Source organism: Vigna angularis, chromosome 10, assembly GCF_016808095.1.
Source record: "Vigna angularis cultivar LongXiaoDou No.4 chromosome 10, ASM1680809v1, whole genome shotgun sequence".
Taxonomy (NCBI): Eukaryota; Viridiplantae; Streptophyta; class Magnoliopsida; order Fabales; family Fabaceae; genus Vigna; species Vigna angularis.
This window is the reverse complement of record NC_068979.1, coordinates 22,795,091-22,812,359: the sequence shown is the minus strand read 5'-3', so window position 1 is coordinate 22,812,359 and position 17,269 is coordinate 22,795,091. Positions and strand designations below refer to the sequence as shown.

The 17,269-nt window shown below is 41.5% G+C and overlaps 27 non-coding genes across 27 annotated transcripts; all 27 read right to left on the bottom strand.

Annotated features, from left to right (window-relative positions):
* Positions 1–168: 168 nt before the first annotated feature.
* Positions 169–287, bottom strand: LOC128194538 (5S ribosomal RNA). The gene has a single exon (XR_008245916.1). It is a non-coding gene; the product is annotated as a 5S ribosomal RNA (ribosomal RNA).
* Positions 288–499: 212 nt separating this feature from the next.
* On the bottom strand, positions 500–618 carry LOC128194477 (5S ribosomal RNA). Its single transcript, XR_008245855.1, has one exon. It is a non-coding gene; the product is annotated as a 5S ribosomal RNA (ribosomal RNA).
* Positions 619–831: 213 nt separating this feature from the next.
* Positions 832–950, bottom strand: LOC128194617 (5S ribosomal RNA). The gene has a single exon (XR_008245992.1). It is a non-coding gene; the product is annotated as a 5S ribosomal RNA (ribosomal RNA).
* A 213-nt stretch (positions 951–1,163) lies between these two features.
* Positions 1,164–1,282, bottom strand: LOC128194528 (5S ribosomal RNA). The gene has a single exon (XR_008245906.1). It is a non-coding gene; the product is annotated as a 5S ribosomal RNA (ribosomal RNA).
* Positions 1,283–1,495: 213 nt separating this feature from the next.
* Positions 1,496–1,614, bottom strand: LOC128194607 (5S ribosomal RNA). Its single transcript, XR_008245982.1, has one exon. It is a non-coding gene; the product is annotated as a 5S ribosomal RNA (ribosomal RNA).
* A 213-nt stretch (positions 1,615–1,827) lies between these two features.
* On the bottom strand, positions 1,828–1,946 carry LOC128194614 (5S ribosomal RNA). Its single transcript, XR_008245989.1, has one exon. It is a non-coding gene; the product is annotated as a 5S ribosomal RNA (ribosomal RNA).
* Positions 1,947–2,159: 213 nt separating this feature from the next.
* Positions 2,160–2,278, bottom strand: LOC128194476 (5S ribosomal RNA). Its single transcript, XR_008245854.1, has one exon. It is a non-coding gene; the product is annotated as a 5S ribosomal RNA (ribosomal RNA).
* A 213-nt stretch (positions 2,279–2,491) lies between these two features.
* Positions 2,492–2,610, bottom strand: LOC128194611 (5S ribosomal RNA). Its single transcript, XR_008245986.1, has one exon. It is a non-coding gene; the product is annotated as a 5S ribosomal RNA (ribosomal RNA).
* A 213-nt stretch (positions 2,611–2,823) lies between these two features.
* On the bottom strand, positions 2,824–2,942 carry LOC128194586 (5S ribosomal RNA). Its single transcript, XR_008245961.1, has one exon. It is a non-coding gene; the product is annotated as a 5S ribosomal RNA (ribosomal RNA).
* Positions 2,943–3,155: 213 nt separating this feature from the next.
* On the bottom strand, positions 3,156–3,274 carry LOC128194533 (5S ribosomal RNA). The gene has a single exon (XR_008245911.1). It is a non-coding gene; the product is annotated as a 5S ribosomal RNA (ribosomal RNA).
* A 213-nt stretch (positions 3,275–3,487) lies between these two features.
* Positions 3,488–3,606, bottom strand: LOC128194604 (5S ribosomal RNA). Its single transcript, XR_008245979.1, has one exon. It is a non-coding gene; the product is annotated as a 5S ribosomal RNA (ribosomal RNA).
* A 213-nt stretch (positions 3,607–3,819) lies between these two features.
* On the bottom strand, positions 3,820–3,938 carry LOC128194613 (5S ribosomal RNA). Its single transcript, XR_008245988.1, has one exon. It is a non-coding gene; the product is annotated as a 5S ribosomal RNA (ribosomal RNA).
* Positions 3,939–4,151: 213 nt separating this feature from the next.
* On the bottom strand, positions 4,152–4,270 carry LOC128194475 (5S ribosomal RNA). Its single transcript, XR_008245853.1, has one exon. It is a non-coding gene; the product is annotated as a 5S ribosomal RNA (ribosomal RNA).
* Positions 4,271–4,483: 213 nt separating this feature from the next.
* Positions 4,484–4,602, bottom strand: LOC128194610 (5S ribosomal RNA). Its single transcript, XR_008245985.1, has one exon. It is a non-coding gene; the product is annotated as a 5S ribosomal RNA (ribosomal RNA).
* Positions 4,603–4,815: 213 nt separating this feature from the next.
* On the bottom strand, positions 4,816–4,934 carry LOC128194585 (5S ribosomal RNA). The gene has a single exon (XR_008245960.1). It is a non-coding gene; the product is annotated as a 5S ribosomal RNA (ribosomal RNA).
* Positions 4,935–5,147: 213 nt separating this feature from the next.
* LOC128194532 (5S ribosomal RNA) lies at positions 5,148–5,266 on the bottom strand. Its single transcript, XR_008245910.1, has one exon. It is a non-coding gene; the product is annotated as a 5S ribosomal RNA (ribosomal RNA).
* Positions 5,267–5,479: 213 nt separating this feature from the next.
* LOC128194612 (5S ribosomal RNA) lies at positions 5,480–5,598 on the bottom strand. The gene has a single exon (XR_008245987.1). It is a non-coding gene; the product is annotated as a 5S ribosomal RNA (ribosomal RNA).
* Positions 5,599–5,811: 213 nt separating this feature from the next.
* Positions 5,812–5,930, bottom strand: LOC128194473 (5S ribosomal RNA). The gene has a single exon (XR_008245851.1). It is a non-coding gene; the product is annotated as a 5S ribosomal RNA (ribosomal RNA).
* A 213-nt stretch (positions 5,931–6,143) lies between these two features.
* On the bottom strand, positions 6,144–6,262 carry LOC128194609 (5S ribosomal RNA). The gene has a single exon (XR_008245984.1). It is a non-coding gene; the product is annotated as a 5S ribosomal RNA (ribosomal RNA).
* Positions 6,263–6,475: 213 nt separating this feature from the next.
* LOC128194584 (5S ribosomal RNA) lies at positions 6,476–6,594 on the bottom strand. Its single transcript, XR_008245959.1, has one exon. It is a non-coding gene; the product is annotated as a 5S ribosomal RNA (ribosomal RNA).
* Positions 6,595–6,807: 213 nt separating this feature from the next.
* Positions 6,808–6,926, bottom strand: LOC128194531 (5S ribosomal RNA). Its single transcript, XR_008245909.1, has one exon. It is a non-coding gene; the product is annotated as a 5S ribosomal RNA (ribosomal RNA).
* Positions 6,927–7,139: 213 nt separating this feature from the next.
* LOC128194593 (5S ribosomal RNA) lies at positions 7,140–7,258 on the bottom strand. Its single transcript, XR_008245968.1, has one exon. It is a non-coding gene; the product is annotated as a 5S ribosomal RNA (ribosomal RNA).
* A 213-nt stretch (positions 7,259–7,471) lies between these two features.
* LOC128194530 (5S ribosomal RNA) lies at positions 7,472–7,590 on the bottom strand. The gene has a single exon (XR_008245908.1). It is a non-coding gene; the product is annotated as a 5S ribosomal RNA (ribosomal RNA).
* A 213-nt stretch (positions 7,591–7,803) lies between these two features.
* Positions 7,804–7,922, bottom strand: LOC128194575 (5S ribosomal RNA). Its single transcript, XR_008245950.1, has one exon. It is a non-coding gene; the product is annotated as a 5S ribosomal RNA (ribosomal RNA).
* Positions 7,923–8,135: 213 nt separating this feature from the next.
* LOC128194526 (5S ribosomal RNA) lies at positions 8,136–8,254 on the bottom strand. Its single transcript, XR_008245904.1, has one exon. It is a non-coding gene; the product is annotated as a 5S ribosomal RNA (ribosomal RNA).
* Positions 8,255–8,467: 213 nt separating this feature from the next.
* Positions 8,468–8,586, bottom strand: LOC128194525 (5S ribosomal RNA). Its single transcript, XR_008245903.1, has one exon. It is a non-coding gene; the product is annotated as a 5S ribosomal RNA (ribosomal RNA).
* Positions 8,587–8,799: 213 nt separating this feature from the next.
* On the bottom strand, positions 8,800–8,918 carry LOC128194510 (5S ribosomal RNA). The gene has a single exon (XR_008245888.1). It is a non-coding gene; the product is annotated as a 5S ribosomal RNA (ribosomal RNA).
* Between the last annotated feature and the right edge of the window lie 8,351 nt (positions 8,919–17,269).

Sequence of the window (17,269 nt, the reverse complement as noted above, 5' to 3'; positions counted from 1 at the left end):
TACAAGTTTTAACACTTGGGGGACGCGTGCGAGGGCCCTGAGGTGGATGGTTTGGGTCCGAAAAAGCCGTGGTAAGAGTTAGTCGGAGTCGTGTAGGCGGTACTTTGGGACTTGGTTGCGACTAACAAGGACGGAAAAAAACGTAAAAAAGAAAAGAACGTCAAAAAAGAGGTGCAACACGAGGACTTCCCAGGAGGTCACCCATCCTAGTACTACTCTCGCTCAAGCACGCTTGACTGCGCAGTTCTGATGGGATCCGGTGCATTAGTGTTGGTATGATCGCACCTATCAAGTATCGCACGATCAATGCATATATGGCTTCGGCAGCGTGTACAAGTTTTAACACTTGGGGAGACGCGTGCGAGGGCCCTGAGGTGGATGGTTTGGGTCCGAAAAAGCCGTGGTAAGAGTTAGTCGGAGTCGTGTAGGCGGTACTTTGGGACTTGGTTGCGACTAACAAGGACGGAAAAAACGTAAAAAAGAAAAGAACGTCAAAAAAGAGGTGCAACACGAGGACTTCCCAGGAGGTCACCGATCCTAGTACTACTCTCGCCCAAGCACGCTTGACTGCGGAGTTCTGATGGGATCCGGTGCATTAGTGCTGGTATGATCGCACCTGTCAAGTATCGCACGATCAATGCATATATGGCTTCGGCAGCGTGTACAAGTTTTAACACTTGGGGAGACGCGTGCGAGGGCCCTGAGGTGAATGGTTTGGGTCCGAAAAAGCCGTGGTAAGAGTTAGTCGGAGTCGTGTAGGCGGTACTTTGGGACTTGGTTGCGACTAACAAGGACGGAAAAAAACGTAAAAAAGAAAAGAACGTCAAAAAAGAGGTGCAACACGAGGACTTCCGAGGAGGTCACCCATCCTAGTACTACTCTCGCCCAAGCACGCTTGACTGCAGAGTTCTGATGGGATCCGGTGCATTAGTGCTGGTATGATCGCACCTGTCAAGTATCGCACGATCAATGCATATATGGCTTAGGCAGCGTGTACAAGTTTTAAAACTTGGGGAGACGCGTGCGAGGGCCCTGAGGTGGATGGTTTGGGTCCGAAAAAGCCGTGGTAAGAGTTAGTCGGAGTCGTGTAGGCGGTACTTTGGGACTTGGTGGCGACTAACTAGGACGGAAAAAAACGTAAAAAAGAAAAGAACGTCAAAAAAGAGGTGCAACACGAGGACTTCCCAGGAGGTCACCAATTTTAGTACTACTCTCGCCCAAGCACGCTTGACTGCGGAGTTCTGATGGGATCCGGTGCATTAGTTCTGGTATGATCGCACCTGTCAAGTATCGCACGATCAATGCATATATAGCTTCGGCAGCGTGTACAAGTTTTAACACTTGGGGAGACGCGTGCGAGGGCCCTGAGGTGGATGGCTTGGGTCAGAAAAAGCCGTGGTAAGAGTTAGCCGGAGTCGTGTAGGCGGTACTTTGGGACTTGGTCGCGACTAACAAGGACGGAAAAAAACGTAAAAAAGAAAAGAACATCAAAAAAGAGGTGCAACACGAGGACTTCCCAGGAGGTCACCCATCCTAGTACTACTCTCGCCCAAGCACGCTTGACTGCGGAGTTCTGATGGGATCCGGTGCATTAGTGCTGGTATGATCGGACCTGTCAAGTATCGCACGATCTATGCATATATGGCTTCGGCAGCGTGTACAAGTTTTAACACTTGGGGAGACGCGTGCGAGGGCCCTGAGGTGGATGGTTTGGGTCCGAAAAAGCCGTGGTAAGAGTTAGTCGGAGTCGTGTAGGCGGTACTTTGGGACTTGGTTGCGACTAACAAGGACGGAAAAAAACGTAAAAAAGAAAAGAACGTCAAAAAAGAGGTGCAACACGAGGACTTCCCAGGAGGTCACCCATCCTAGTACTACTCTCGCCCAGGCACGCATGACTGCGGAGTTCTGATGGGATCCGGTGCATTAGTGCTGGTATGATCGCACCTGTCAAGTATCGCACGATCAATGCATATATAGCTTCGGCAGCGTGTACAAGTTTTAACACTTGGGGAGACGCGTGCGAGGGCCCTGAGGTGGATGGCTTGGGTCCGAAAAAGCCGTGGTAAGAGTTAGCCGGAGTCGTGTAGGCGGTACTTTGGGACTTGGTCGCGACTAACAAGGACGGAAAAAAACGTAAAAAAGAAAAGAACGTCAAAAAAGAGGTGCAACACGAGGACTTCCCAGGAGGTCACCCATCCTAGTACTACTGTCGCCCAAGCACGCTTGACTGCGGAGTTCTGATGGGATCCGGTGCATTAGTGCTGGTATGATCGCACCTGTCAAGTATCGCACGATCAATGCATATATGGCTTCGGCAGCGTGTACAAGTTTTAACACTTGGGGAGACGCGTGCGAGGGCCCTGAGGTGGATGGTTTGGGTCCGAAAAAGCCGTGGTAAGAGTTAGTCGGAGTCGTGTAGGCGGTACTTTGGGACTTGGTTGCGACTAACAAGGACGGAAAAAAACGTAAAAAAGAAAAGAACGTCAAGAAAGAGGTGCAACACGAGGACTTCCCAGGAGGTCACCCATCCTAGTGCTACTCTCGCCCAAGCACGCTTGACTGCGGAGTTCTGATGGGATCCGGTGCATTAGTGCTGGTATGATCGCACCTGTCAAGTATCGCACGATCAATGCATATATGGCTTCGGCAGCGTGTACAAGTTTTAACACTTGGGGAGACGCGTGCGAGGGCCCTGAGGTGGATGGTTTGGGTCCGAAAAAGCCGTGGTAAGAGTTAGTCGGAGTCGTGTAGGCGGTACTTTGGGACTTGGTTGCGACTAACAAGGACGGAAAAAAACGTAAAAAAGAAATGAACGTCAAAAAAGAGGTGCAACACGAGGACTTCCCAGGAGGTCACCCATCCTAGTACTACTCTCGCCCAAGCACGCTTAGTTGCGGAGTTCTGATGGGATCCGGTGCATTAGTGCTGGTATGATCGCACCTGTCAAGTATCGCACGATCAATGCATACATGGCTTCGGCAGCGTGTACAAGTTTTAACACTTGGGGAGACGCGTGCGAGGGCCCTGAGGTGGATTGTTTGGGTCCAAAAAAGCCGTGGTAAGAGTTAGTCGGAGTCGTGTAGGCGGTACTTTGGGACTTGGTTGCGACTAACAAGGACGGAAAAAAACGTAAAAAAGAAAAGAACGTCAAAAAAGAGGTGCAACACGAGGAGTTCCCCGGAGGTCACCCATCCTAGTACTACTCTCGCCCAAGCACGCTTGACTGCGAAGTTCTGATGGGATCCGGTGCATTAGTGCTGGTATGATCGGACATGTCAAGTATCGCACGATCAATGCATATATGGCTTCGGCAGCGTGTACAAGTTTTAACACTTGGGGAGACGCGTGCGAGGGCCCTGAGGTGGATGGTTTGGGTCCGAAAAAGCCGTGGTAAGAGTTAGTCGGAGTCGTGTAGGCGGTACTTTGGGACTTGGTTGCGACTAACAAGGACGGAAAAAAACGTAAAAAAGAAAAGAACGTCAAGAAAGAGGTGCAACACGAGGACTTCCCAGGAGGTCACCCATCCTAGTACTACTCTCGCCCAAGCACGCTTGACTGCGGAGTTCTGATGGGATCCGGTGCATTAGTGCTGGTATGATCGCACCTGTCAAGTATCGCACGATCAATGCATATATAGCTTCGGCAGCGTGTACAAGTTTTAACACTTGGGGAGACGCGTGCGAGGGCCCTGAGGTGGATTGTTTGGGTCCAAAAAAGCCGTGGTAAGAGTTAGTCGGAGTCGTGTAGGCGGTACTTTGGGACTTGGTTGCGACTAACAAGGACGGAAAAAAACGTAAAAAAGAAAAGAACGTCAAAAAAGAGGTGCAACACGAGGACTTCCCAGGAGGTCACCCATCCTAGTACTACTCTCGCCCAGGCACGCATGACTGCGGAGTTCTGATGGGATCCGGTGCATTAGTGCTGGTATGATCGCACCTGTCAAGTATCGCACGATCAATGCATATATAGCTTCGGCAGCGTGTACAAGTTTTAACACTTGGGGAGACGCGTGCGAGGGCCCTGAGGTGGATGGCTTGGGTCCGAAAAAGCCGTGGTAAGAGTTAGCCGGAGTCGTGTAGGCGGTACTTTGGGACTTGGTCGCGACTAACAAGGACGGAAAAAAACGTAAAAAAGAAAAGAACGTCAAAAAAGAGGTGCAACACGAGGACTTCCCAGGAGGTCACCCATCCTAGTACTACTGTCGCCCAAGCACGCTTGACTGCGGAGTTCTGATGGGATCCGGTGCATTAGTGCTGGTATGATCGCACCTGTCAAGTATCGCACGATCAATGCATATATGGCTTCGGCAGCGTGTACAAGTTTTAACACTTGGGGAGACGCGTGCGAGGGCCCTGAGGTGGATGGTTTGGGTCCGAAAAAGCCGTGGTAAGAGTTAGTCGGAGTCGTGTAGGCGGTACTTTGGGACTTGGTTGCGACTAACAAGGACGGAAAAAAACGTAAAAAAGAAAAGAACGTCAAGAAAGAGGTGCAACACGAGGACTTCCCAGGAGGTCACCCATCCTAGTGCTACTCTCGCCCAAGCACGCTTGACTGCGGAGTTCTGATGGGATCCGGTGCATTAGTGCTGGTATGATCGCACCTGTCAAGTATCGCACGATCAATGCATATATGGCTTCGGCAGCGTGTACAAGTTTTAACACTTGGGGAGACGCGTGCGAGGGCCCTGAGGTGGATGGTTTGGGTCCGAAAAAGCCGTGGTAAGAGTTAGTCGGAGTCGTGTAGGCGGTACTTTGGGACTTGGTTGCGACTAACAAGGACGGAAAAAAACGTAAAAAAGAAATGAACGTCAAAAAAGAGGTGCAACACGAGGACTTCCCAGGAGGTCACCCATCCTAGTACTACTCTCGCCCAAGCACGCTTAGTTGCGGAGTTCTGATGGGATCCGGTGCATTAGTGCTGGTATGATCGCACCTGTCAAGTATCGCACGATCAATGCATATATGGCTTCGGCAGCGTGTACAAGTTTTAACACTTGGGGAGACGCGTGCGAGGGCCCTGAGGTGGATTGTTTGGGTCCAAAAAAGTCGTGGTAAGAGTTAGTCGGAGTCGTGTAGGCGGTACTTTGGGACTTGGTTGCGACTAACAAGGACGGAAAAAAACGTAAAAAAGAAAAGAACGTCAAAAAAGAGGTGCAACACGAGGAGTTCCCCGGAGGTCACCCATCCTAGTACTACTCTCGCCCAAGCACGCTTGACTGCGAAGTTCTGATGGGATCCGGTGCATTAGTGCTGGTATGATCGGACATGTCAAGTATCGCACGATCAATGCATATATGGCTTCGGCAGCGTGTACAAGTTTTAACACTTGGGGAGACGCGTGCGAGGGCCTTGAGGTGGATGGTTTGGGTCCGAAAAAGCCGTGGTAAGAGTTAGTCGGAGTCGTGTAGGCGGTACTTTGGGACTTGGTTGCGACTAACAAGGACGGAAAAAAACGTAAAAAAGAAAAGAACGTCAAAAAAGAGGTGCAACACGAGGACTTCCCAGGAGGTCACCCATCCTAGTACTACTCTCGCCCAGGCACGCATGACTGCGGAGTTCTGATGGGATCCGGTGCATTAGTGCTGGTATGATCGCACCTGTCAAGTATCGCACGATCAATGCATATATAGCTTCGGCAGCGTGTACAAGTTTTAACACTTGGGGAGACGCGTGCGAGGGCCCTGAGGTGGATGGCTTGGGTCCGAAAAAGCCGTGGTAAGAGTTAGCCGGAGTCGTGTAGGCGGTACTTTGGGACTTGGTCGCGACTAACAAGGACGGAAAAAAACGTAAAAAAGAAAAGAACGTCAAAAAAGAGGTGCAACACGAGGACTTCCCAGGAGGTCACCCATCCTAGTACTACTGTCGCCCAAGCACGCTTGACTGCGGAGTTCTGATGGGATCCGGTGCATTAGTGCTGGTATGATCGCACCTGTCAAGTATCGCACGATCAATGCATATATGGCTTCGGCAGCGTGTACAAGTTTTAACACTTGGGGAGACGCGTGCGAGGGCCCTGAGGTGGATGGTTTGGGTCCGAAAAAGCCGTGGTAAGAGTTAGTCGGAGTCGTGTAGGCGGTACTTTTGGACTTGGTTGCGACTAACAAGGACGGAAAAAAACGTAAAAAAGAAAAGAACGTCAAGAAAGAGGTGCAACACGAGGACTTCCCAGGAGGTCACCCATCCTAGTGCTACTCTCGCCCAAGCACGCTTGACTGCGGAGTTCTGATGGGATCCGGTGCATTAGTGCTGGTATGATCGCACCTGTCAAGTATCGCACGATCAATGCATATATGGCTTCGGCAGCGTGTACAAGTTTTAACACTTGGGGAGACGCGTGCGAGGGCCCTGAGGTGGATGGTTTGGGTCCGAAAAAGCCGTGGTAAGAGTTAGTCGGAGTCGTGTAGGCGGTACTTTGGGACTTGGTTGCGACTAACAAGGACGGAAAAAAACGTAAAAAAGAAATGAACGTCAAAAAAGAGGTGCAACACGAGGACTTCCCAGGAGGTCACCCATCCTAGTACTACTCTCGCCCAAGCACGCTTAGTTGCGGAGTTCTGATGGGATCCGGTGCATTAGTGCTGGTATGATCGCACCTGTCAAGTATCGCACGATCAATGCATATATGGCTTCGGCAGCGTGTACAAGTTTTAACACTTGGGGAGACGCGTGCGAGGGCCCTGAGGTGGATTGTTTGGGTCCAAAAAAGCCGTGGTAAGAGTTAGTCGGAGTCGTGTAGGCGGTACTTTGGGACTTGGTTGCGACTAACAAGGACGGAAAAAAACGTAAAAAAGAAAAGAACGTCAAAAAAGAGGTGCAACACGAGGAGTTCCCCGGAGGTCACCCATCCTAGTACTACTCTCGCCCAAGCACGCTTGACTGCGAAGTTCTGATGGGATCCGGTGCATTAGTGCTGGTATGATCGGACATGTCAAGTATCGCACGATCAATGCATATATGGCTTCGGCAGCGTGTACAAGTTTTAACACTTGGGGAGACGCGTGCGAGGGCCCTGAGGTGGATGGTTTGGGTCCGAAAAAGCCGTGGTAAGAGTTAGTCGGAGTCGTGTAGGCGGTACTTTGGGACTTGGTTGCGACTAACAAGGACGGAAAAAAACGTAAAAAAGAAAAGAACGTCAAGAAAGAGGTGCAACACGAGGACTTCCCAGGAGGTCACCCATCCTAGTACTACTCTCGCCCAAGCACGCTTGACTGCGGAGTTCTGATGGGATCCGGTGCATTAGTGCTGGTATGATCGCACCTGTCAAGTATCGCACGATCAATGCATATATAGCTTCGGCAGCGTGTACAAGTTTTAACACTTGGGGAGACGCGTGCGAGGGCCCTGAGGTGGATTGTTTGGGTCCAAAAAAGCCGTGGTAAGAGTTAGTCGGAGTCGTGTAGGCGGTACTTTGGGACTTGGTTGCGACTAACAAGGACGGAAAAAAACGTAAAAAAGAAAAGAACGTCAAAAAAGAGGTGCAACACGAGGAGTTCCCCGGAGGTCACCCATCCTAGTACTACTCTCGCCCAAGCACGCTTGACTGCGAAGTTCTGATGGGATCCGGTGCATTAGTGCTGGTATGATCGGACATGTCAAGTATCGCACGATCAATGCATATATGGCTTCGGCAGCGTGTACAAGTTTTAACACTTGGGGAGACGCGTGCGAGGGCCCTGAGGTGGATGGTTTGGGTCCGAAAAAGCCGTGGTAAGAGTTAGTCGGAGTCGTGTAGGCGGTACTTTGGGACTTGGTTGCGACTAACAAGGACGGAAAAAAACGTAAAAAAGAAAAGAACGTCAAGAAAGAGGTGCAACACGAGGACTTCCCAGGAGGTCACCCATCCTAGTACTACTCTCGCCCAAGCACGCTTGACTGCGGAGTTCTGATGGGATCCGGTGCATTAGTGCTGGTATGATCGCACCTGTCAAGTATCGCACGATCAATGCATATATAGCTTCGGCAGCGTGTACAAGTTTTAACACTTGGGGAGACGCGTGCGAGGGCCCTGAGGTGGATGGCTTGGGTCCGAAAAAGCCGTGGTAAGAGTTAGCCGGAGTCGTGTAGGCGGTACTTTGGGACTTGGTCGCGACTAACAAGGACGGAAAAAAACGTAAAAAAGAAAAGAACGTCAAAAAAGAGGTGCAACACGAGGACTTCCCAGGAGGTCACCCATCCTAGTCCTACTCTCGCCCAAGCACGCTTGACTGCGGAGTTCTGATGGGATCCGGTGCATTAGTGCTGGTATGATCGGACCTGTCAAGTATCGCACGATCAATGCATATATGGCTTCGGCAGCGTGTACAAGTTTTAACACTTGGGGAGACGCGTGCGAGGGCCCTGAGGTGGATGGTTTGGGTCCGAAAAAGCCGTGGTAAGAGTTAGTCGGAGTCGTGTAGGCGGTACTTTGGGACTTGGTTGCGACTAACAAGGACGGAAAAAAACGTAAAAAAGAAAAGAACGTCAAAAAAGAGGTGCAACACGAGGACTTCCCAGGAGGTCACCCATCCTAGTCCTACTCTCGCCCAAGCACGCTTGACTGCGGAGTTCTGATGGGATCCGGTGCATTAGTGCTGGTATGATCGGACCTGTCAAGTATCGCACGATCAATGCATATATGGCTTCGGCAGCGTGTACAAGTTTTAACACTTGGGGAGACGCGTGCGAGGGCCCTGAGGTGGATGGTTTGGGTCCGAAAAAGCCGTGGTAAGAGTTAGTCGGAGTCGTGTAGGCGGTACTTTGGGACTTGGTTGCGACTAACAAGGACGGAAAAAAACGTAAAAAAGAAAAGAACGTCAAAAAAGAGGTGCAACACGAGGACTTCCCAGGAGGTTACCCATCCTAGTACTACTCTCGCCCAAGCACGCTTAACTGTGGAATTTTGATGGGATCCAGTGCATTAGTGCTGGTATGATCGCACCTGTCAAGTATCGCACGATCATTGCATATATGGCTTCGGTAGCGTGTACAAGTTTTAACACTTGGGGAGACGCGTGCGAGGGCCCTGAGGTGGATGGTTTGGGTCCGAAAAAGCCGTGGTAAGAGTTAGTCGGAGTCGTGTAGGCGGTACTTTGGGACTTGGTTGCGACTAACAAAGACGGAAAAAAACGTAAAAAAGAAAAGTGTAGTGGTTAAAATGATTCTAAAGTTTACTCCGGTTAACCGTTTTCCTATTATTATATATGCATTTGAGGTAGAAAAAAATTTTTGACACCGTGGTAGCTCGCGTAGCCAGCTAGTGCTTCGAGATCTCCCAGAAAATGTTGTTTTCTATCTTTTCAGAAATTGTTTTGTTTTTTAGGAAACTTTAAAACAATATGTCAAATGCGCTAAGTAAAATCGATATTTACTAGTATGATAACCTAATCCCATTGAGTATTCTTTCAACAACAAGCCACTTCTATCAACACAAGTATTCTTTTAAAAATACTAAAGACATGCTATTTATATTTTCTTTTAAAAAGGTGTTCTTATATACCTAAAAGGCTGTTTAATAACATGAATCATTTCTTTCGAATCAATATTTTTCTTTCAAAATGACTTAAAATGTGATTAGACAGCACCACACGAATAAGAATTTTCTAATACACATAAACGCGAGAAAGAAGGTGGAAGGTGCAAAAAATAAATTATATGTTTGTAGTATGTAAAAGCACGTTTGCTCAGAAAATTCAAATAGTATAATTAGGACCACTGTGTTGTCTGTTTTATAACCATTTTTGTGGCTCTCACAACTTCACAGAATAATATGTGTGCCATTCTTGACTCCTTGCTGGACCAATGCAGCAAGACAAACTACTTGTTGATATCTTCTGAGGTTTATTTATATAGTAGAGATATCTGTACTTTTAATTTGTGTTAGATAGAATATTAGAGTATCATTTTTTTTCTAATGATTTTTCTTTTATAATGTTATTATTTATTTTATTTACACTCATTTATTTCATATATTTAACAAAAATCTGCATTTTAATCCATATACTCAAAATATCATTTATAAGTCTTACAATAACTTGTTTAATCTATTTTAGTGTTTATGTTCATCATTTTTAATTTCTTTTAGTTTACAGTTCAAAATCACAGTGCTAAATTAAAAAATTTGTTAAATTATAAGGAATAATTAAGTAATTACATCTTATTATCCTTTTAAAAATTATAAATAATTGTAATTTATAATCGAATGAGTTTATTAAATTTACAAAATTACAAAATTATTTATTAACCTTTGATCAAACTTATAAATTTCAAACACTTAGTTCTATACCGTTCTTACTTATCCCTTATTTTTTTCAAACATGGTTTATATATATCTAGGTTTGTTAAAAACATATATTTTACTATTTTCCAATTATGTTAAAACAAAAAAATTCACCAATGGTTATCGACTATTATTATTCTAAAAATTAATTTAATAATATTTAAATTTAATAATTAACTTTTAAAATATTTAATTAATAAATAATTTCGTAGGAATGTTAATACAGTTGGAGAGGGCGTCACTATATATCCTCTTAGTTTCTAAAATATAAATTAACATTTCATATCCCGAATATTAATTAATTGTTTTTACAAAAATCATATTGTTGAAAATTCAAATCAAAAGAAACATTTTTTTTCTTCGAATATTAAAAATCAAAGAAGAAATTTACATCAATACTAAAATATACTACTTGATAACACGAGAATAATTTGGAGAAAAATAAATTCTATAGGTTTCTCAACACATTAAGAAAAAATAATAAACACTTTAAATTAATAGTCAAATATTTTCACATAACAATAAAACAAAAAATAAATATAAAAAATTAAAAAAATAAAAATTGTAATGAGTATTAGAAACAACTTAATTTAATTAATTGACCCAAGGTGAGTGATAACGGACTAACCTCGTGAGTGTAGTAGGGTGAAACCCATTGACAATGATTTTGCAAAGCAGTAGAGGCCACCACGAGTGCATAACCCGTCATAGCTCGACAATCATTCTAAGTCCGGACGAGTCAAGTTTAAAGTGTAATTGTTATAACATCATTTTTGTATATCTAGCTCACCCTTGTGCTTGTGTTGTCTTTTGTTTGTGTTGTGTTTTCTGTTGCAATGATCATCCATTTGGATGTGAGGAGAGGTAGATGAGGTGCTTCTAGAGCAGGCCTTGGAGGGAGATGACACCGCTGCTTAGCCTAGTTAGGGTCCATAGGCGTTTTGTGTATTTTGGAAATACTCTTCTATGTTAAAAGTTTTAAATTATAGCCGTTTTGGGATGACTGTAACCTCGAGACTTTATTTGCAAGTCTTTTTCTAACTGTTCTATTATATTAAAATATGGACTACTATATTATATAGTTCTATATAATTTGGGATGTTACAAAAGGTACCAAGCGAAAAATTAAAAATTTTAAATTATTATTATTATAAATATAGAGAAAAATGGTGGGATAAAATTTACTAATATAAAAAAAGATTTTGACTTATTTTCTATCTTTAATGTCTACAAAAATACCAGTGTTGTGGGAGACATTGATATTTTGGCAAGTGTACCAATTTGTTTTAAGTAGTAAGTGTAAGTACATAGTATCGTTCTCCCAAATAATTTTTGTTATGTTGTCTAATCAGAAATATTTACCAAATTCAATTTAGCAATCATAATAATTGAATTCATTGATGAAATTGCATTGAAATAACAAGAACTTAAAAATTATGATTTAAAGTTTAAAAGAAAGCTTCATTAAAATTGGGTTCATGAATCACTTTACAGTGACATTCTAGACAATATTTTATACGTTTAAACATTCACATAACTGTATACTTGGTTCAATTTATTAAATCAAGTTCTAAATATATTTGTTAAATTATTATTTCCTTAATTAACTTAACATATAATTTGCATTAAAATATGATGCTTAAGAATGATCAGAAGAAAATACGGTATCCCTAACATCGTTCCTTTTGGTTTCTCTTTCTTATGTCCACATGTAAGTTCACTTTCCAGTAATCATAAACATTCAAAATTCATTATACCTCCATATAATGACAAGAAAAACAAAAAGATCATTTGAACACAAGATATATTGAATAGGAAAATCACATCACAGTGAGTTGAGTACATCCAATTTCAATGAAAGATAATTCTAGCTACTCTTAGTCATCTAAAACGTACACGTTTGAAGAAATTTCTTGCAGAAATTGTGTCTTGATATCTTGAAGTACCCTCTTGAGTTTCTGAAGAATTTTTTGAATCTTTCTTTGTCCAGAATTGATAAGTTTTCTATCTTTCTCGAACTAAAATCTAATCCAGAATTTAATTATTTGCTCAGCGCACAACTATGCATGCTCTGAGCGAAAACTCAACTATTTATCCCTTAACCGACATAATTTTCTCAACAAGTTGTACTGGTGCGCTGAGCAAATGACCTTCCTTGTAGCTGAGCGCATGATGACTAGCTTAGGGAGAAGCTGCTGACAACACTCAATGATGCATAGATTCTTGTACAATGGATTACACAAGTTTTCTATTCACTATCACAACTTTTCTATGAGGAAAACACATTGTTTCATGATAAGCACAACTTTGAGCTAATTAATAAATATGAAAACACGTATTTTTCTCACTTATCAAGAACATTAATTGACGTTGGAAAATTAACATTTTCAGATGTTAATTGACGTTAGAAATTGGCTTTTTCAAATGTTAATTGATGTTGAAAATTGTCATTTTCAGACATCAATTGACGTAAAAAAATGGTCAATTCTGATGTCAAATGGGTTAAATGACGTCTAAAAATTCACTTCCAAATGTTCCCCCTTTGTTCTTTTTTTAATAAATGATTCAGCTATACACTTTTACCAAACCTGAAAAGCATAAAACCAGTAAATAGCCCAATTTTGGCATTTCATATATCCAAAACTCATTTTCAAATTTGTATGAAGTAATCGAAACTATAAATTAAATCTATCACAACTAAAAACCTAAAAAACCATGGGAATGTGGCTAACATGGATTTGTATGCACCATCACCCATACAATGAAGAAAGAGTTGTCATTATGTCAATCCTTACTATGTATTTTAGTAGTGTTATAGTAGTAATAATAGTGAATGGTGTTATAGTGAGTAATGTCTACTGACAACTCCTTAAAACCCTTATTTAAGGGAAAAAACACCAAAAGCCCTTATTTTGGGTTTGTTTGAAGTTTAAAAATTATTTGAAAAATTAGTTGTTATAGATTTTTAAACGATAATACCTTTTGTTCTCGTTGGCAGATTTGACATTATTATATATCGATTTGGGATAGAAAAAATGTACAAGGCCGTGACAACCAACTATTCCTTCTATGTTTTAAAAAAAAGTTCGTTTTCTATTTTTCATCAATTTATTTTATGTTTTTCAAACTTTGTAAAACTATTTCACATACATAGACTTTGAATTTTGATCTAAATTTTTTGTAGGGGCTTCTCATGATTTTTTGGTGCTTATGTTTTTAGTCCCTAAACTATCAAGCGATTGTGGGTTTAGTCCCTATTCGAAAGGTTTGTTCCTTTTAGTTCTCTTAGTTTTAAAACTCTTATGTTTAATCCTTAAAAGTGAACGACGTTAACTTTTCTTTGATGTGGCAAACGACGAGCCACGTCACTTTTCCTTTTTCTAAAACGTGTCATCCTTCTTTCATGCATCTTTGACTTTTAAATGTTTGATTCTTTGACTGTCAAATGAAAGGTTACCACGTGACAGTTTGTTCTCAAAATTAGGGTTTGGTGAAGATGGAGTTTTTTCGACAAGTTCCGCAGTGGTTTGGTTTAGATGTTGAGGTTAGGCGATTGAAGAAACTCGATCTGGGTCATCTTGGTGTTGCGCCAATTTGGGATGCTAGCATGTGTGTGGTCGTTGCCCTCTAGCGGCGTCATGAGGTGTGTATCCTCTCCTTCCTCGCCCCATCGGAAATCGCCACCCTGGCCTGCACCTCCAAGCAATTGGGTTCTCTCTGCGCCCGTGACTCTAAGCTGTGGTTCAATATGTGCCAATGCAGGTGGGGTTCCAAGACTAGCATCACGCAATGGGGCAACGCCAAGGGCACAATATTCTTTTTTTCTGGCTCTTCTTTGTAATTGAAATTGACATGATTTCAAGCAATAAAACCAAGTCCGATGAAGCAACCAACACCAAAGGAAGAGAAAGAAAAAAACTCACCTTTTTATTGTTTTGGAAGTGACAATCTTCTTCCTAACAACAAAATTTGGACCCTTTTTAGCTTTACCCATTATCAGACAAAGGGCTAGATTATTCAAAACTCTGGCCAGAAACATAAATCAATTATGATATTAGTCAAACTCTCAAATATCAACCTCCAAACCCCAATTATCCCATTTTATTAAATTCTACAAAAATTGAATTTAAATATCACAAGCAAATATAGGGAATACAATACAACAAAGTTAATTTCAAAGTATTTCAACAAGTTGAACGAATCCACTTTAGAAAACAGTTATCATAATGAGGATTTTGATGAAACAGGTGCAGTACTAAAATCGAAAAGGAAAGAATCTAACTACAAACAAGAATGACCTCTAGAGTTAGGAGAGAAAGCAAAATTTCTAGGGCATGGGTCTCGTAGGTTCGCCGTCAAGGTTTCGAATAGAATGGCGGCACAAGGTTGTGGAAGATGGAAAATTGTTCCTGGGAGTAGTATTCGTAGATGAATAGATTAACCAGAAGGATTTTTACATAAGACACGGTTGGGGTCGTTGTCGCCCGACTCGTTGGCGAAGGTACGCCCCTCTAAGGTCTCGTCGATGGCAGGGGTAAGGTTCTTCTCATCTAACCAGCCCTTGTAGACTCTACCAAACCCACCTTCACCTAGCAATGTGTCGCCCTTGAAACTCTTGGCCCGTGGATTTCAGGTCCTCGAAACTGAACTCCTTCAAGTTGGGTCGTTCCAAAATCTGGCCGTTAGGGGAACAAAATGGAAGAGACCCTTCGTTGATTTGAAAAATGAAACAATCAACGTGGCACACAATAACGAGGAAATGTGGCATCACACGTGGCTCGTCGTTTGCTACAACAAAGAAAAGTTAATGTCGTTCAATTTTAAGGACTAAACATAAGAGTTTCAAAACTAAGAGGACTAAAAAGAACAAACCTTTCGAATAGGGACTAAACCCAAAATCGCTTGATAGTTTAGGGACTAAAAACATATTTAACCCTTGAAAAATTTTTCAAGTCATTTGGAGTTCTTTTAAGTATACTCTCAGTTCTATCCTAAGTTTGGATGTATACGGTGTATGAACAACAAAAAAGTTTAACAATATCAATATCAACAATACAAACATGTTCAACCAATTTATTGTCCATAAAAATGAAAACGAAAATAAAATTTCATCAAAAAACCAAAACGAAACTAATCATCTTGAAGGCGAGTTCACTGTGAGACTAAAGTGTTGTCGCTAGTGAGGGAGAAAGGAGAACACACCTATGCTCCAAAAAGTACTTGTGCACGAAACCAATTGCTCAAAACGAAAGAAAATCATAACTAAAGTAATTAATCAATGTGCATTTGTGTAAAATGAAAGAAAAATTATATGTGTTGGTTGCTGAAAGCTTCGTCCGAAAAGAATTTGAGCAGAGAAGGAGGTTTGAGACAAAGATAAAGTGAATATATTTTCACCCTTCCACCCAAATTTTTAATGAATTCACTAACATATAACGTCTAAAAAAGTAATATTCTAACGTCTTATAATTCTTTGATGTCTGAAACTAGGGCATTCTAAAGTGATATTCTAAAGTGAGTTTTCTATTGAGGCTCAGTTGTCATTTTAGAGTTTAAGATTTCATTCCAGTTAAGATGTTGTTTGAGTAGTAATAATAAAGAAAGATGTAAAGTAGAACCAACTAAAAAAAAGACATAAAATAAAATAAAAAATGTTTATTAATTTGAGAAAGAAAATATATTTATTTTTTATTGTTATTTTATTTTATTTTATTTTATTTTACTTTATTTTATTGTCTTTTTTTATTTTTCTTTCACCGAATTTAATAAAAAAGTAAAATGCAGAATAAAAGCAGAGGTGATTAACAATTATGAAAGGAAAATTAAATGTTAACTCAATTTTTTGACAATATTTTGACATAGCACACATGTCATTTTGTTAAATGGTGCAACACATTCTTCGTTCAACTTTTGGAGTTTCATCCCACAAAACCTAGGTCAAAGGCTTTCGTTTTCACATTTCATTTGTTCCTTCTTAGTCTTGTGTTGTTCCTTCATTAGTTCTTTCTATTTGTTGTTAGCAACCTTTGAAATCAAGCATTGTGTCGTTTTTCTGTTCTTGTGTTGAGCATTCATTCTCCTTTGGCCCCATTCATAGGTCATTTCATTATGGTTGGTGAGTTTCTTAGGCACGAGTTTTTCCTTTCAAGGCATGAGTTCTTCGTCCCTTCTCCATTGTGAGTTTAGAGTGGAACACCTAGATTGCTCAGTTTTGTTCCATTTTCTTTCGTTCCTTGCTTTATGTTTTGCGGTTTTTCAATCAAACCCCGCAAAACATCATCACAATTACCATATCCCTACAAAATTTGCTTCAATTTGGTCACTATTGTGGATTAAAAATTGAAAAACCGACACTGAAATATAAGTGAAGAGTAGTGACCAAATAAGTGGGTAACAATGTTGAACTTTTTTTATAGTTTGAAACATTTTTGTACAAGCAAGCTTCATATAACAAACAACGATATGTGTGACGTCCTATCTACCACAAACATCATCACAATGACCATATGCCAACATAAACTAGTTTAATTTGGTTACTGTTACGAGTTAAAAATTGAAAAACTAGTAATGAAACATAACTTGGGAGCAGTAACCACAGAAGTGGGTAGCAGCATTGGACTTTTTGTACAACCTGAACATAATATTATACAACCAACCTTCATATCATATCACAACAAGAACTAGTTGGATTGGGTTACGTTTTGAAAATAAAAAATTAAGTACTTTATTAGGATTCGTTTTATACAAAATAAATAAAGCACACCAAACCATATCATGTCTGATACATAAATTGGAAGCATCACAAAAAAAACTAGTGAACAACATACAAATTTTTAAACTTCATCACTAGTGCAAAATAAGACTTCAACGTCTCCCGCTCAACGTCAGAATATGAAAAAACCAACGTTAAAAGTAATCGGTGACATCTTTGTAAATAGATGTTCAATTTAGACATAAGAATTTATACTTTTTCGATGTCATATGCTCATCAGATGTTAGAATTCTCAATTTCCGA